This window comes from Puntigrus tetrazona, chromosome 9, assembly GCF_018831695.1.
Source record: "Puntigrus tetrazona isolate hp1 chromosome 9, ASM1883169v1, whole genome shotgun sequence".
Lineage (NCBI taxonomy): Eukaryota > Metazoa > Chordata > Actinopteri > Cypriniformes > Cyprinidae > Puntigrus > Puntigrus tetrazona.
In genome coordinates, this window is record NC_056707.1 from 841519 (window position 1) to 859775 (window position 18257).

The following is an 18257-nucleotide window of genomic DNA, read 5'->3' on the forward strand; positions in this document are numbered from 1 at the left end:
GTTTAGTTTAAAATAATAATGCATGTTTCTTATTTAATAAGGTGTAATCCTTCTGAGTCAAAATGAAACAAAACATTCTGCAAAAAGGTAATATTTGATCACACAGTTACTGAACTATTATTATAACAGGATTTAGTGTATTCATTCAGTCATGTAGCTAATAGAAAGAAGACTGAAGCCTGTCTTGAGGAGCTGGCTCTGTCTCTTAATAAAGAGCATCCAGGGCAGTTCATCACACACAGCATGCACCACAAGTGATGAAATGTACGTTTACCTCTATGATTTGTTTTAATTTTTTGTTCTAATAATTGACTATCTCTGTCACTTAAAGGCTTTTTGAACAAGATAAATGTTTTATGTAGGCTTATTTTATTTAACTGCATATGATACTGTGATTTTAGACTGACATGTTGCTCTTTTCATGTATTATTTTCTTTGATAATATTGAGAATTTTATGGGTTGTGTGTTCTTATAGAAACTGATGGACTCTGCAGAAAGAACACAGTCTGTCACAGTTGTAAGTGATTTGTTGTCAGGTACCTTTAGTTGCTTTTAGGTTTTGGGTTTTTTTTTTTGCCAGATAATGTATATTTGAATATTTTTTCATGTAGGATGAAGATGACGATGAAGAGACCACATCTGCTGTGACAGAAGTGGACAATGCTGGTAGATCCACTGAGGTATGATGCACACCATTATAATGTATTGCCCCTTTTTGCATTAGAGTAACAAACTGTCATTGTCCTTTCACAGAACATACCTAGGGGTTTGCCCACAGATGAGGGTCCTTCAACCTCATCACACAATCTAAGCAGGGTAACAATTTGTGTCCAGATTTTAATTATATTGTCTGACCAAACAATCTTATTTCTTACATTTTTTCCACACCTTCCTAGTTGCCAGCAAAGGAGCTGTATAAGGTCCATCTTCAAAACAAATAAGGAAAAGTGACATGGAGATGGACCTTATACAGCTTGAAATGGAAGAGAAAAGGCTCCTCGTTAAAAAAAGCAGCACTTGAAATTGAATTACTGGAGCATCGCCTTAAGGTGAGAACTTGTCTGAATATTCTGTCACAACAATCTGTTGCATGATAAAAGTGTTGGGTGTATGTATATCTGTGTGCATGTATAAAGAAACATAAAAAAAAAAACATTTTATTGAATTGTACTTTTTTTTTTTCAGGAAATAAAGAAAATGAAGTGCCTGGCAGACCAGTGCAAAAAACTAATAAAAATAATTTTGACAGATCCTGTCTCTCAAAAGTCTTCCATCTCTGTTGGCCTGTGGAGTCTGTAGATGTTCCTCTGGGCCATCTTCCTCAATACAAGGGAGGGTGGCCACTATAATGTCGCATGCCCTCTCTGACTAACCCGAGCCCACGCAGACACTGGAAACTGAGATTTGAGGATCCTAGTCATCTCCACCTTGGCCCAAGGTTCGGCTGTGAGCCAGGTTAAAGCGTGTCTGTGGTCCAGGCTCAGGTTCAGGGTAGGGTGTCATTAAATAGGGCAGACAAGGGTATCCTCTGTCCCCAACAAGTAAATCGTTGTACTGTCCTGTAATGATTGAAGGGTACAACACAAATATAGTAAAAAGGAAAAAAAAAATTTGTATAAAGTAAAACATACTCCTGCTGAAATGCCTGGCATAATGATGACTCGTGGAAAATTCTGGCATCATGCACAGATCCTGGCCATTTTGCCTAGACATTGCAATTATTTGGGTAGCCTCACATATTACCTATGTAGTGGAAAAGTAGACTTTCATGATTTTAAGAAGGAAAAAAGTTGTTGTTACCTGCACATTGATACTATGAACAGATTTCCTATTAACATAGTCTCCCTCATTTATTGATGGAGCTTTAATAGGAATGTGAGTGCCATCAATGAACCCAATTACATTTGGAAACCCTGAAACAGAAAGTTATGGAAGTATGAAGTGTGTGTGCGTATAATGAATACATGTATAGATATAAATAATATGATTAAATATGCGTCATAGATTTTACTACAAAGGACAAACCTGCCACTCTGTGACTTCATTTTTAATAACAAGCAGAGGTTTATGGCCAGGGAACTGTACAAACGTGGGTAAGAACTGTTTAAGTGCCAGACATACTGTATGAACGGCTCTACACACAGTTGCCTTTCCCACATGCTCCTAATCGCCCACACTGTACAAAAATGGCCAGACGCAAAACTGAAAGTGCTATGCACAGAATGTTTTCTATGCTAAGCTCAGAACCATGGGTTTGTCACATTTGCTGTATGCGGTTTTAAAGACGTGTTAAATAAACTAAGGAATCTTTTGAAAAACGATAACGCTTTTTCAAATATTCATTGGGGTATGCAAACACGCCAATACGTGGGTCGTATAACCCTCTCCCGACGAAAAAACCTTTGTATAAGTTGGGCTTCTACGTCCACAGGATCCTCCTCAAAAGGGCACGCCATGCTCACCAACCTTCTGAAACGAAGTTACTCTGAAACATAACCTGCTCCCGAGGTCAGGCAATCAAGCAGGGTCAAAACCAACGAACGACAACACAGAAAAAAAAAAAAAAGGCAAGAACGAACAAAACAAGGCTATGCTAACTACAATGCTAAATGCGTTTATAATCATTTCTATCAGCAAAGGTGCTTTCTTTGCTTATTTGAGGGAAATGGAGCAGGATGAACAGAGAATCGTTATACATTTTATTTTAGTGTATATAAACACTACACCCGTAGGGTTACCATTGCTGTTTCGCGGGCTATTTGACGTCTGAACTGAGAGTACATCAATCTAATACGAGTTCACAGGTTTGGCTGCATGTTCCAGTGCACTTTCAGGGTAGAAGAAGGAAAAACACGGGTGATGGGTTGCCTGTAGCATGGCGCGCGTGCTGAGGAGCTGATGAAGGACGCCTGTGTGGATGATTAGTCTCAGGTGCGGAGAGTATTGTGGGTAATGAAGTCAGGTAATGGCGCAGATAAGGTGGCCTCTAGCGGTTGCAGGCGGAAGCTCACGGACCAGTTAAATGACAGCATTATTTTTCACCAATTTTTCACCAATTAATATGTATAAATATAAAAATATATATATATATATATACATCGTATATATATATATATATATATACAGACTAATTGAAATCATATGCTCTCGCGGGCCTTGAGTTTGACACATGTGCCCTAAATGAATGGTTATTGCCACGCTGTAAAGACCAGAAAGTCTTTTTTTAAATACAAGTGAACAAGGGCACAAACTGCACACACCTAAAACAAAAAATGTAGTCAGTTATCATGACAACAGGAAAAGGGTTCTTACTGAAAATTCAAACTAACACAACCCATGACAGTAATGCTTGTTTTTGTCGTCTCACCACATCGTTCTTTTGTCATTTTGAATCTGAAAGTAGTCTTCCGCATTTATTTTGTAATAGTAATTATTCTAAATCCTTTTGGAAGCAGGTGTCAGTGATGATTTTTTATAAAGCATTTTATAAAATAATTAGAATAGACAAATCTATGATTTCTCTATGTATATGTATATATATATATATATATATATATATATATATACACATACACTCTTCCACGTCACCCATGACACAAGGATGCACTATTTCAGTTCTAATCTTAGTTCTTACGCTCTTTCCCTATTATAAATTTCAGGACTGTTGTGCACTTTTCCCGATGCGCTTCCATCCAGTCTGGCATGCCCTGTATTTCACTTTGTGGTCCTAGATAAAATAAACTTTTCAACACAGTGCAGTACAGGATCCAGAGCTCCATGAATTCTCATCGTCTATGAACAGCTCCACTTAATATTACTAAACAAATGCAATTACCTAAAACCTTAGGAATTTCAGATTTACATTTGTATAAACACTGAAAAAGGTAAACAAAGCAAAAGGCTTTCCAAAGCAAAATGTGAACAAAAAAAGGAAGTATAGTGACTTCTGGCTAACAGCATGGAGACCATGCCTGCGTCCCAATGTGCATACTATCCTTCCTAGTCTGTGTGATATTAGTAATTTACAATACTATTTAGGGCAAAAGGGGAATCTAGAATTCTGCAGTCATTTTCTGTTTGACCTTTAACCTTCGAGTCATGGCCAGAACCAACCAGAGAACACGGTGTCCTTTTTGTCTTCACATCAAACTTTCACAAGGTGCTGCTAAATAAATAATAAACGTGGAAGCTTAAGATGAGCTTTTGGACTAACTCTCTGTAATACTGGAACATCCCCAGCCCTTCATCACTTAAATTGGTTTATTGTTTACATTTTTTTTTGCACAAATATGTTTGGTGCAGCAGTCTATAATATGTGTATGTGTATGTCTGGGCTGTTATAAATGTTAAAAAAAACACAAACAACAAAAACATTTTTTGTATTATAGTGGAGGTGAGGTGGAGAAAAATGAATGGTCACATTGCATTGTGCAATTAAGGGGGTTGAGGGTCTAATGAAGTAGAACAGACTTAAAAATAGCCTCTGGCATTTCCTCGAGGAGAAGTACTTATAGAAGCTTGCGTGTTTAAAGGTGGAGTGGAACGCAGGGAAGATGACAATAACTCTATTGATGACACTTTTGTTGCTTTTGGAAATTTTGCCTTCTCCTTGAAATTAAAAAAATTTAATAACGGAATATTTGATTAAAGGGGTCATATGATGCTACTAAAATAACATTACTTTGTGTATTTTGTGCTCATGTGGTTTAAATTTTAAGTTAAGAATCAGTCTCTTTATGGTCTCTGTTCACAGTCAGCATGGACCGCCGGTCAGCTTCAGGAATCAGTTCTCTGTAAGTGTGCTGAACATGTGTTCAACTGGTCTGGAACAGTGCTGTGAACACAACTTAACACTGATTTCTAGTTGTGTTCTTTTTGCAAACACAAAGTAGTTTGACTTCGACAGCGTAAACACTGCGCCTCCAGAACATGGCGCCGCTTGCAGCAACACTACAGACTGAATAATAGCGCTCCGCCTTTTTCTTTGAGTAAACACTTGGGCGGTAATGAAAATAAATCAATCCAAAGTGATGCCGTTTAAACGGCAGTTTTTTCAAACGGCCATAAGATTATGTTTTAAATCATATTAATGTGTAATATGACAGTCAAATAAAAATGAATGGTAATGCCTTAAGAATACCCTTTATAATTTATTATAAATACGGGCTTCATAGAAAGTGTTACCCTAATATGTTTTAATCTGACACTGAGTGGAGATGAATAAGAAAAAGTCAAACCATGACAGTTCATTGACTCTATTTAATGCTGCTATTGTTGAAGCTAACAAAAAGTCATCAAGTGACAGTAATGAATTCTATAAGAATCATAAGAGATCTGCACGGTAACATACAGATATGAGAAATATGAGTCAAATGTCATAAACCTCTCCCACGCGTACAATAAGCTGACAGATGTAGGAAGAGAGAAAGTCAAAGCTGCAACGCCTGTGGAGCGTTTCAAGCGCAGATCTCCAGCCGGTTCCCATCATGCATCTCTTCTCTGTGCTTTCTGCTGCTCGTCTGTAGGTCTGTGTGTGTGGATCTGTGACAGGAGTCCTCCTCTGTGGAGTAAACGCCCGAGTCTCCGCTGCCGTGTCGGCTGTGTGCGCTGGAGTCCTGTTCCTCAGCGCTCAAGTGTTCATCCACTGCCACAGCGGTCCAGATCAGCACTGACCACGACCAGCTCACACACAGACTCTGGAGACTCAGGAGCCAGCAGCTGCGGCTTCGGGAGTCACTTAACCACAGCTGAAGAGAGACAGAGAACATGCATTTAAATGAAAGGTTGAGCCCTTGAAGCAACAGGAATGGTTTTAGAAAGGGAAATCCATTATAACACTTGTCACTCTTTGACACTGACCTTAGTTTATGCGATGTGTCTGTGATTCTTCCTGGTGACCCCTACTCTGCACATTTTCTATGTCTTTTTAGACACAGTTCAGCTCATGGAGCTCTTTCCAAATGTGCTGATGATCTGAATGAGGTTAAATAAGGGAGACACACATTGTGTGCAGAGCAGGGGATTCCAGGATTAAGAATCACTGGGCCTCTTATTCAAAGAACACAATCAAGCAAAGAGCTTTGCTATTATTTTTGATGCAGAGTTTGATAAGCATACTCTGTGGTTAGAAGTAGATTTTTTTTAATGCAGAAACATTGCAAAACTGAATTGTTTTTTGTCTTTTAATGATTTGTAAGATGTTATGCATACTTTTATTCCATTCAGACATTTATGGAGCAGCTTACCTCTTCACATTTTCTTATGTGCACACATTATCTTGTCTTGATGCATTTAAAATTTCATTTAAAGGCTCATTTATTGTGTGTGTGTGTGTGTGTGTGTGTGTGTGTGTGTGTATATATATATATATATATATATAGTGATGAGCGTCCCGAGCAACCATCAGCATCGCCCCGGAAACTCAGCTGTCCACAGCCCCAAAAAGATGCCTGGGATAACTGAGTCTGTCGGGACTCAGACTGTGGTTGTAAACCGCACTTTGGATAACATCATGGGAAGCCTCGAGGCTCTGCATCGGAAAATTGATCAATTGGGGGACCAGAATGGGCAATAGAGTAGTTCGGGTAAATTGCTTACGACTACTCGCACCAAGCCTAAACAAATTCCATTCTTATGACATTCTTAGCCTCTGACTAAGACCTGGACTAGCCCAGATGTGTTGTGAGTCTGTTCTGGCCAAACAAGGTCTCTAAGCGACCCAGACTCCTAACGAACGATAAGTCGAAACTAGGAAATATTATAGTTAATTAATGATCCAAATTTAATCACAACTAGAGGGATCAGCAGTTACATTTTAATAAATATAAATAAAATCACGAAAGATTGGAGTCAGATAAAATTATTTATAAGGTCAGTACTATAATTGGAAACCCAAAAGATTAATAAATATTAGTGATTTTTAACTAGACGCAAAAGAAAAGACCGGACACACATTGACCTTCTCGACCAGGACCTCTGGATTCCATTCTGCAGGAAGAGGGGACCCTTACACGGTGAAGAGCAGCTTGTATTTCTCCATTCCCATGAGGCAGCTGAGAACTACATTGAGCTACGAAGTAAAATTCTGGCTCGCCTGGAACTCTCTCTGATTCCAACAGTTTCACGCCTGTGAATACAATTCCTGTTTCGGCCCAAGCTCAACCTGTCGAGCCGACCTGCTCGCACATCACTGGCTGCTAGAGGGGTTCCTGCTGGCTAGTCAGATAGCGGTATGTGGACCAATTCCTGTGATCCTCATGTGGACCCATCGACAAACGGTCAGGACTGAACCCATCTACCACCATGAAGCTTGTTGGAGCTTGTGGATGCGGGAGTGGGGAGTCTGGGGAGTGCCTGGTGGCACCCTCCACTTCTGCAATGACTTCCATCGACTGAACGAGGTGTGCGAATCCGATGGTTATCTGACAGTTATGCTGAGAGTAGATGAGTTGCTGGACCGACTGGGAAAGGCCCGGTATATCACGACCCTCTACCAGACAAAAGGATACTGGAAAGTACCTCTCTCAAGATGCTAAAGCTACAACTACCTTCTCTACCCCCAGTGGCCATTGTCAGTTCTGGACCCTTCCCATTAGTCTCCACAGCTGCCCCAGCAACCTTCCAAAGAATGATTAACATCGTCTTACGCCCCCACCAAGCTTACGCGGCGGCATACTCGGATGACATCCATTCTGATACTTGGGAGGACCACGTCGCCCGGCTGCAGAGGGTGCTGTCCGAACACCAATGTGGCTGGACTCCGACGGCCAACCCCGAAAATGTCATCTGGTGCTATCAGAAGCTAAGTACCTGGGTTTACAATTCGGAAGGGCCTCATCAGGCCTCAAGAGAAGAAGGTGGAAGCGCTATGGAAAGCACCCAGGCCCCTCACTGACCTCAGAGCCGGTCCTCCGAGCCCCGGACTTTAGCTGCCCCTTCGTGCTGCAAAGGGATGCTTCTAACACAAGTCTGGGTGCCGTCCTGTCCCAGATCCAGGAGGAAGAGGAGCATCCGGTACTGTACATCAGCCAAAAGCTGACCCTGGCCAAGAGAAACTATGCTGAGGTGGAAAAGGAGGCCCTTGCTATCAAGTGGGCAGTCCTGGAGCTGCGGTATTACCTCTTCCACCGAAAATTCACCCTGGTCACTGATCACGCCCCCCCTGCAATATCTGGGCGAAGGAGACCAACGCCAGGGTGACCAGATGGTTCCTTGGGCTCCAGGACTTCCACTTTGTTGTGAATTGTGGGTGACAAGCGTCCCGAGCAACCATCAGCGCCACCCTGGAAACATATACATGTTGTGAAACAAATATATATATGTTGTGTACCTCCTGAATGTGATCTGGGAGTTCAATGGCTGGGCAGAAAGTAGTCTTGAAGATCATAAACATCTTGTGAAAACAGCAGTACAGCAGCACCAGCAGTAGGCATAGCAGAAGAGAGATCAGGAAGAACAGAAATCTCTGCCAGTATGGCATCTGACCTGAAATCACAGATTTCAGTCGTAATGTCACTGTATGCTACACACTCATTCGCCTGAAGAGTCACTGACTTATGCAATGTATAAATGTGGATGAATAACCATGTAAATTTAGAATAACTATAGATTTTCTTTGTTAAAGTAATCATTTTCCCAAAACAGTAGCCTTTACTAGGTACAGTACCATATGTTTGAGATTAGGTTTTGTCACTGCCTGTTCACTGTCAACTGAAGGTGTCTTCACTGAAAAGATGTGTATTAGCATCTTGAACTCTATGTATGTGTGAGAGAGCTGCTAACCTTCAGTGCGTATGCAGTGTGTGTCGCTGAAGATGCTGCTCTTGTTATAGAAGTCATCACGGCTCTGAACTCTCACACAGTACAACGTCTGTCTGTGCAGGTCAGTCAGCATCACCAGATTGTTCTTTGTCTCCAGATCTTTAGCCTTCTGCAGGGACAGTCAAAGCAGGAAATTATTTCACTCTAAACAGTAATACTGCGTTGAAAACACACCAGTCATAGCTGTGAAATAATAAGTCTGTTAACATGAGTGAATGCATTAGCTATTCTAAAATATCAACAAGCTGTACTTTTACTGTACTTATTTTTAAGAATGTTGTTCAGCATACACTTTTACTAATGTTTTGTGGCACACATAAAATAAAACGTGTGAGGGGCTTCAAACTATTTCTTCTTTTTTTAAAAAAATCCCAAATTGTGTTTAAAAAAGGTACCCACATGTTCACAGACTACTGGATCCCAGTGTGTGTAACAATACTTTTAACAACATGTATTTTAAGAAAAACTACAACAGAAACCACCATCTTTCTACAGGATGTGGTCACATTACTTGGCAGCATTTCTGAGATCAAAGCTAAAGATAACTTGCATTCACAGCTTGTACTAGTCCTCAACAGATGCCACACATGCAGCTGCTGCTGAAACCCATGCAATAGCTTTCAGCACGATTGTGCAAAGATACCTGAGGCTCTTCAGAGCCCGTCCAGTACTGGATGTGATAGCTCATCTTGTCGCCCAGTAAAGTTTTCATGGACTGGTTAGTGCTGCTCAGAGGATCAGTGATGATGATCTCCAGATCTCTTTCAACAGAGTTTAGCTTTACATTGGAGGGAGGACCTAAAGCAGCTGAGAGCAGAAGAAAAGAGCATCACAGAATTAAACACCAGTGCCAGAAACAGACTCACACAGACAGACAGACAGACAGACATACAGACTACAGACAAATAGACTGACACACAGACTACTGACAGACAGACAGACAAACAGAATACAGACGGACAGGAAGACTACTGACAGATTGACATACAGAATACAGACAGACAACAAGACTACTAACAGACAGACAGAAAGACTACTGAGAGACAGATTACTAACAGATAGACCGACACACTACTGACAAACAGATACCTGTCAGTAGACTGTCAATCTGATAAACAGAATACTAACAGACTGACAGACAGAATAAAGACATAAAGACTATTGACAGACAGACAGAATATAAACAGATTACTGACAGACAGACAAAAATGCAAAAGTGCCCAAAACACACACAAATTTTTTTTTAATGGTTCATAATTTATTTTTAAAGAATAATGGTATTTTAAAGATAACTATTAGAATTTCTGAGGTTAGGTTTTGCTGAAATTTGCACATGGCACTGCATCACATCCGGGATTAGAGACTGTACATAAATTTAAATCTACACACTATTCTCATAGTAATACAATACCGATGTTAACATGAATAAATTTGGAGAACAATTTGATAAATTGATATGAGCTGGCTCCTGTTGGTTATCTCCCAAAAGTGATGGATGGCTTTGGCTCTTTATCAATCAATCAATTTTATTTCAAATCTCTTTTATTTATATAGCGCGCTTAACAATAAAGATTGTACCAAAGCACTGAACAGAATCAAATAGGGATGTGCATTAATGAGGTTGTTATTAAATGCATAGACTGTCTCTAGAATCAATTTGACGATAATCACTAGAAATTAAGTGCCCCAACACATTGAACAGCGCTTAACGATTATATATCTACTTTTAATTTAGGTGCTCAAATAGGACAAGCCTTAAGCCTTGACCAACATGTGAATTATTTGGTTCATAACTGCTTTTATCAGTTGAGAATCATTGCAAAATTGAGACTAGTATTGTACACAGCAGAAATGTATACTACAGACAGACAGACAGGTCACCTTGTTTATCTGGACAGAATCTGATCCAGACCCAGTCAGAGGACTGTTGTGATGTGTTTGCCCGCACACGCAACAGATACAAGCCTTTGTAATGCAGCTCAGCTCCAGTGAAGTCACAGCGTAAGCTCCAAAACATTTTCACACCCGACTTCCAGTACTTCTCACTACTGGCCTTCCGTGATCCGAAACTCCCTATTGGAGGAAAGAACGACATGAGTACACGTGATCTGTCAGTAAAGCAACGCATCCTTATTTTCGCTTTATGTAGGCTTAGGCTACATGAATCTTCCCAATAAGAATTACCACCTTTAAAGTTAGCCTCTGATCCAGTATTATCATTTATTTTAATTATTTCATAAAATACGTATCAAAAACCAACTTAGATACCTGCTTCCAAATGTCATCAGAATTTGTACAGTTACGAAGCTAGTGATTCATTTAATCACGAAATACACAGAGCTGCTCGGAGATGCACAATGGGTCTCACTGCAGCTTTATTTGAAAAAAAATTTCTTGCTATAAACACATAGCATTCCCAGATTAAAAAAGAAATATATTTAAATTGCTTTTTCAGACATAATTAATATATTTAAATTATACTATATTAAGTGCATAATAAATGTTTTATTTTGAAAAAACATAATTATGTAAATTGTTTCAATGGTTTTGAAAAAATAAATCATTATAAATAAAAACGTACTGAAAAAAGTGAATAGCTGTGTGTGTGCAAAGACTTAAGATAAATATTATAAAGCTCAAGCAACAGAAAAGGGATGAGAGCAGGATGTGGTGAAGAGATGGCGATGATGCACATGGCACAGACCCAGAGTATCCCAGTACTGACAACCCACGGAGGAGCCAAGAAGTAGATGTAATGGCTGCAGACATCTGTGGGCCGAGTGATGGAGACAGAGCTGGTGGATCAGAAGGCATAGGGCTGCTGGTTGTGGGTCACCGCCCTTCCGTTCCGATCAGAACATCAAATAGGTTCTCCCCACTCCTGATCAAAGTGCTCTAGTAATCAGAGATTCTATTGTACGGAACGTGAAAATAGAGACACCAGCCACCGTAGTCCAATGCTTATCGGGAGCCAGAGCGTCTGACATCTTGTCAAATTAAAAAGTGCTGGCTAATGCTAAACATAAATTCAGTAAGATTGTTATTCACATCTGTGCTAATGATGTTCGACTTTGCCAGTCGGAGATCACTAAAAATAATATTAAAGAGGTGTGTGAACTCTCAAGTACAAGGTCGGACAATGTAATCTGCTCCGGTCCCCTCCCTGCTTACCGGGGTGATGAGATTCACAGCAGACTGCTGGGTCTCAATGGCTGGATGTCTAAGTGGTGCCCGCAGAACAACATAGGTTTTAGTTTCTGGGGCAGACCTGACCTGTTGAAAAGAGATGGTCTTCATCCCTCCTGGGGTGGTGCCGCTCTTCTATCTAGAAATATGGCTTATAGTCTTAGAGCCCAGGTCAGGAAGCAGACAGACTAGTTAAAACATTTATTGCATCATATACTTAAAGTGTCCTAAGCATACTTGAATTTGTTCTAATTCAGCATCAAAAAGTACATTAAATAAACAAAGTTATACTTTAGTAAAATGTAAGTACATCATTAACACACATGAAATATACTAACAATTAGTCTGGCTGCAAGTATACTTGGCATCAGTTAGCAAGCAGCTTTAATCATACTATCCTCATGTATCTTCATCCTCCTAAGGCATAACATCAGTGTAAATAAAACACTGTAGCAACTACACTTCATTTGATTTTCTAAATCAGTTTTATTAATGTGTATATACAGTACGGCACACTAATCAATCATATAGTTTAAGAATATATGATTATTTACATCTGTTATTATAAGGTTTGGCATATGCATGTGCGCATCCGTGTTTAATAAAACCTCAGCACAATTAAAAACATTTCTCCCTTATAATAAACACAGAACATCTGGATAAAATTTGGAGTCAATATTCTAAAAATGTGTAGACCTCATTTTCATACTAATATAATTCAGCATATATTTTCCTTTAGTATTTAAAGATGAAAAAAAAAAGCATTGATGCAAAATTCACTATACAAGTAGTGTGAAGATAAATGTGTGTTGAGGTGCGTGTACCCTATGATGAGAAAAATCCACCCAGTGCTATTTCTTTATTTTAAAATCCCATTTCTCAAATCAGGCTTTTCTGAGATTCCTCCCGTGATAGTTGATTGACAAGGCCGTTTTACCTTAGCTCCGCCCTAATTGAGCTGTACTGACTCCAGAGCAGGGGAAGAGATTAAGATTAAGAGGTTGAGCCATTTAGCAGTTTCATCTAATAATGAACATGGCAGTCATTTATTCCTGACATCAGAGCCACTGAAGCAATAACAAGACTTTTAATCAAAGTATGTCAAAGACTTTTCATTAAGCTTGTGGAAAAAAGGGCATCTGATGACTCCTTTAACAGCTGATTCTGTCACAAACCCATGAACACACGGCTCACGTGCCTGAAGCAAACACACACACACACACACACACACACGAAGGCTCTTGCGATAGATACTGCGCGAGTGAAGCTGACGCTCTGGTTGGCGGCGGTCTCGTGAGGCCAGTCCCAGCGCAGAACATAACGGGTGTTGAGTGAGTCCACACGGGACGCTTCTCAGGACGCCGAAGATCTCCCAGTCCTGCCAGACACACAGAGACAGATATTTAGACATGCTAAAGGTCTTATGTGGGCTAGTTACATTTATTTTGGGTTACCAGAACCTGGCGGTAGATTTGTGTATCAAGTGACTTAACTACATCACTCATGTGCAGTATATGATGCAGAGCAAAAGAGAAAACAATCCAGCTTAAAAGAGACACTGACTGAGAAGAGCTCGCATTCCTGTTACAGCACATTAAAACACTGAGACTTTTGTCATTCTCCTGACGTCTGAAGCTATTTGTAGTAAGTCTTGATGATCTGAAATGGCTTGTTTTGGGTTTTTTGGAGTGGAAATTCCCAAACTGAAGTGCCTAAAGAGCAGCAGACTCCAGAGACATCAAGCACGTTCTGGATGAAACGTCTCAGTCTCAGGTTCATCTCTATTACCGATCCACACCCAGATGCTACAGACTTTGCTAGAATGAAGGAAATCAGTCATCATTGCAGGAGTCCCAAATTGCTTTTTCATGTCTTTACTGTTTAGCGCATTAAAAAATAAAATATTTTATACATAAGATATGCTATGTTCTGTGGATGAGGACATTAGGACCAAATTTATTAAACAAAACAATAATAATAATAAAAAGACACGAATGAACATGCATAGGTTTTTTGTTGTTGTTTTTTTAAACTAAATTTTATATAAAGATGATTCTCAACTCATTATATTCTATGTATCTATGTAAACTAAATCTAATTTATGTTTTTGGGTCAACATGTAATAAAAAAGAAGTATAACAATTGACAAGATTTTCATAATAATGTATTAACACTTAATAGAATATTGACATATAATTTTTTTACATTTATTTATCTCCCAAATTGCGCAATAAACATGCTTTCAGTCCCGGTGTCCTCATATGAGAACATGTATGAAATCAACATCCTGTATTGCTTCAGAAAGTCATATTCTGATTTGAGATGAACTTCCTCAAACCCCAGACTTCATCCTGCACCCAATGTGCCTCTTTTTCATTTATTTTATTACTATTTATTTATTCTCTACTACCTTTGGGAGAAATGCATAGTCGTGAAGCTAAAGCTGCTGAAAGAGTGAGCTCTTAAAAGCAGCGGGATCATTCACACACACACACACACACACACACACACACACACACACACACACACACACACACACACTCACCCGAGGACACCTCCAGCAGAAGCAGAAAACAGACGCAGAAGCAGCGAAGCGCCTTCATGTCTGAACATTGTGCTTCAACACACACTTCTTTCGCTTCTCCTTCTTCTCCTTCTTCTTCTTCTTTAGCTTTAACGGCATCATTGGTGCTTCATTACTGCCATCTTCTGGAGATACTTATTGCCCACATACAGTTTTTTCTTCATGTCAGTCCCACCTAGGTCAAAAAACAATGCGGTATAACATTGCTCCAAGTTCAAGCAGCCGATGCTCCACATGCAGTCTTCTAGATAAAGCCCAGGTCTCAATACTTTGATGGGAGTGTAGATGTCTGTCTTTCAGCTTTTCTTCCCATCTCTCCTGTCATCCTTTAACTATATTTCCCATACCATACTCCTTTCTTCAGATCTTCAAAGACTTTTTTGCAATGCTTGTTTAGCTATTTTATCTACTTTTTTGTTTCCTAGAATGTGCTTGAACCCACATAAGTACAATTTCACAACCTGTATTTTTAACTCTTGAATAAATCATACCAGGGTTGAAACTCCTCAGAGAGTCACTACAAGTTGAAGCAGTTTTTTCCCCTGTTCAGTCCATTGTAATCCATCAAGATATCAAACCTCTCAATACCGCACACTGTGAACGATGATGATGATGATGATGATGATGAAGGAGAGGCAGCTCATTCTCGTTCTCTGATGTCCTCCTGCATGAGATGTTCACGGTGCAGGCTTCACAGCGCCTCTGGAGCCGGACACCTTGACAGATTTTAAAATGACTTTGTTTTTATTCATATTTTATATTAGTATTTTATGTGCAACGTAATCCTAAATATAGTAAAATAAGATCTTATTATAAACAAGATACTCATCTGCCAAAAGACTCTGGGCACGTATTCGATAAACATTTTTAACATTTAACAGTAAACAGGAATAAACGTTTTTAGAGTTTTCGCTAATACCCATTCACAAAGTTGCTGAGACAGACTTTTATTAAGGAATAGAAAGAAGTCTGTGAATGACCACACGTGATTGGCTGATAGTCTTCATAAAGAGGTTTAAGTTATGCTCACACTGCAGCTACAGTATGCAGCTATTTGTCTTTTGCAGTTTTTGGATATTTCAGCCAAGGTGATGTGAATAACTAAAACTTTTGTTATTAATCTACTCATTTTATTTCTAAAGTTTTACATTCATAAATGTACAATTTCTAATAGAAAACCCTGTTTCACAGTGTTTTATAAAGAACTGGAAAGCTATTTTTATTCAGTTGAAAGAAGCACTAATAGAATTATTAACATTTGTCTTTTGCAGCTGTGAAGAGGTGCCAGGACATGACGTCACGAGCCATGTTTTCCTTCATACACAACCTGTGGACAGTTGAATTACATGTAATAAATCAAAACTAACATGAACGCCTCTCTCCAGGCCGAAGACAAACTGGAGCGATTTCACCAAACTTGAATGTTTATGCACCTTTGCTGCAGAAGCTTGGGTTTCCAGTCTGCTTTTTCACGTGTATTAATGGAAATCAATGGAGTGCAGTGTACAGTGTGAAAAGAAGCATCTGCAAAATGACTAAATGTATAGGAAATATAAAAACAATGCCCAACAAGCCTGCCTGGAGGTTTTGCAGATCTAATATATGTTCAGTCCAGACTATGAAAGGAACCCTTGAAGCAATGACACCAGTCCTCCAACGCTAACTTGAGGGCCAGCGGCTCTCTGTTACCAGCGTCATAACTGTGTTCATCAGGGGACAAACAGCAGAAAAGAAAGGACAGGGATAACACTTCTGATGCATCCATCACGTGGTATCAATAAAACCAGCCGTTTAAGTTTCATTGTCCAACCTCTGTATATTTTACTAACAAGAAAATATGCTTCTAACCACAGGTCCAAAGCTGTTGTATGAAAACATTCAACCCCTAAAAATGAAAAGTGCGTGCGCTTAGACCCTGATGAGACAGTAAGCACTACCTTTCCCCTTCAAAGATTTTAGAAGTTTTTCATAAATGTGAGTGCTGTCTTGGATTTAAGCAAAGTACACTCTATGATCAAATATATGTATCGAAGTTCGACGCATGCCGTGCAGCTTTACGAAGGTCGCAGTTTATCATCAGAATAAAATACAGCCAACCAAACATGGTTAATTTAAACGATCTGTGCCGAAGTCAGCCTAAGCTCATTTGCTCATGTGAAGAGGATGATTTTTGATGTTACCTGAAAACACGTTAAGTAGGCTACAAAGCCTGGATTACATAATTCAGTCACGGAAACATTTCGCAAGGCTTGCTTTCAGTTTAGATTAAACTCGTTTTGACTTTTTTTGTTTGAGCAAAGAGTTCAATTAAAGTGGTTTAATTTGTTTGTATAATACTGCTTGTAATTCTATTTTCTCTATATTATTTGTAAATGTTATCTTTGTTTATCGGTATGTTGTGTTTAAATTAGCCTTTCATGACATATTATTTTTTTTAAATGCAAATGAACACCCTTTCGTTGTGTTGAGGTTTTGTATTTTTTAAGGGAGCGGCAGGTACACACCCTCAAGGATAGAAGCGCATACTTTCACTCTGGATCGTGAACAGAGAGTGATCTTCAATGAACTTCTGAAACAGAGACGAAGAGTTTGTGACAGCAGCCATGAGGCGGACTAAAGCGGACGTGGAGCGCTACATCTCTTCAGTTCAGAGCGCCTCTCCCTCGCAGAAAGCGGTAAGAAGAGCACCGCGGGCCTAATGGCCGTGAATCAGTCACAGTAACGTTAACCGGTCACCGGACTCTTTCTGTTACTGACAGACACACACCTGCTCCTGAAGCTTTATGACCGGCACTAGACCATAAATCTAGTCAAACATTGTGGAGAGTTACTCTCTGAGAAACATTAAGTCTGTAACTTCAGCTGGAGACTGAGGCACGGGTCTGAGGGATGTAGTTATTATTTCTGTCTGGATCAGTGATATGATGAAGTGTCTTCAGGCGAACTTATAACGCTTATTGGTGTAAGGTATTTGTAGCTTTCATACTAAGCTAAGTTACACAAGCTCTTCGTGTAAACAACTTTTATTCTTGTGAAAATACCTCAATTCTATAAGAATGACATACAAACCACATACTTTGATAATCGTGTCTTAAATACAGGGCCCTTTGAAACAAGTTCCTTTTTATTTTCATGTTTTTCTAGATTTGTTTAAATGGTTAAATAAAATGTTATCAAAGCACGTCTAATGAATTAAATTCATTAAAACTTGACAATAGTAGTTGGTGTTCATTAGGACTTTCAGTGGTGTTTCTGTGATCTGTGTTTCTTCAGAGGCCAGTCAAAGGATTTCTGTTTGCTAAGCTATACTTTGAGGCGAAGGAGTATGAGCTGGCTAAAAGGTAGGCTGGTTTCTGTGCTCTTTCTGCTTTGACCGATGTCCGGTTTGCTCTCAGATGAGCTGATGCGCTTTCTCTCTCTCTTTCACACACTTCAACGGCAGACATGTTTCAGAGTATCTGAGCGTCCAGCCGAAGGATCCTAAAGCGCACAAGTTCCTCGGGCAGCTGTTTGAGCGTGATGGAGAAACGGACAAAGCCGTGGGATGTTACAAGGTTTGGACTCTCCTCGTTTGCTCTCCTCACTCGTTCTCCTGCGGTTTGGTGTTAAACACAGGTTATGTGTTTGTTTGACCGGCAGCGCTGCGTGGATCTGAACCCGCTCAGC

General features: G+C 39.7%; 1 long non-coding RNA gene and 1 pseudogene across 1 annotated transcript; one reads left to right on the forward strand and one right to left on the reverse strand.

Moving 5' to 3' along the window:
- Positions 1-483: 483 nt before the first annotated feature.
- LOC122351670 lies at positions 484-818 on the forward strand. The gene is made up of 3 exons (XR_006251789.1): positions 484-518; positions 613-681; positions 755-818. It is a non-coding gene; the product is annotated as an uncharacterized LOC122351670 (long non-coding RNA).
- A 4608-nt stretch (positions 819-5426) lies between these two features.
- Positions 5427-10916, reverse strand: LOC122351438 (annotated as a pseudogene).
- Positions 10917-18257: the final 7341 nt, after the last annotated feature.